This window comes from Penaeus monodon, chromosome 20, assembly GCF_015228065.2.
Source record: "Penaeus monodon isolate SGIC_2016 chromosome 20, NSTDA_Pmon_1, whole genome shotgun sequence".
Classification (NCBI taxonomy): Eukaryota; Metazoa; Arthropoda; class Malacostraca; order Decapoda; family Penaeidae; genus Penaeus; species Penaeus monodon.
In genome coordinates, this window is record NC_051405.1 from 11,709,982 (window position 1) to 11,710,681 (window position 700).

Sequence of the window (700 nt, forward strand, 5' to 3'; positions counted from 1 at the left end):
TCTTTGGTTATAAATGTTAGAAATGTTTTGTTTAGAAAGATATTGGAGTGTTGTGATATTGCATTTCGCTTGTTTTCTTGAAATTCCATTTACGTGGCAGAACGAAGTAGGTGCAGAAAGATGTTGATACAAGGATACATGTACAGCGTAAGTTATGTCTGTGTGCACTACGTAACATGTTGCATAATGTGCGCAAATTATATGAAATGTGAACACGTTGATTTAATCACGTTCATCTAGTTCTTATCTCCTGTAGAGCTATCATAACATTGCCAAAGCAAATGACCATATTCCATCTCAGACAGAAGTTCACCGAAAAAAAAAAAAGTACATCTAGCTAATGGAAAATACTCCTTGAACTACATCCAAAGAAAACGTTTTCCATTTCGTTAAAAGACGGACTAAAAAAAAAAGTAAACTCGAGTAATAGTCTCCACAAAACAACAACCTGCCAAGAAAAAGACATAAAGAATTCGACGCCTGATAAAGCATTCCCAGTGAGCCAATTATCCTCACGGCCATTAAGCTTGCTCGGTGAAGATAACCTTTTAAAAATGGATGTTTTAGATGTTTATCGGACGTGACATGAAGATATTACGGTGATTCCCACTAAAAGGTGCTATCAGCGTTGGCAACAGAGGGCGCGGTGCTGCCATTTAACATTGTGCGTGTCGCTTGGGGTTTACAACCGTCGTTAGTT

At 37.9% G+C, this 700-nt stretch overlaps 1 protein-coding gene across 1 annotated transcript in view; it reads right to left on the minus strand.

Annotated features, from left to right (window-relative positions):
• LOC119585619 (multiple epidermal growth factor-like domains protein 6) overlaps window positions 1-700 on the minus strand; it is a 170,724-nt gene that overhangs the window by 1,789 nt on the left and 168,235 nt on the right. The window lies entirely within an intron of this gene.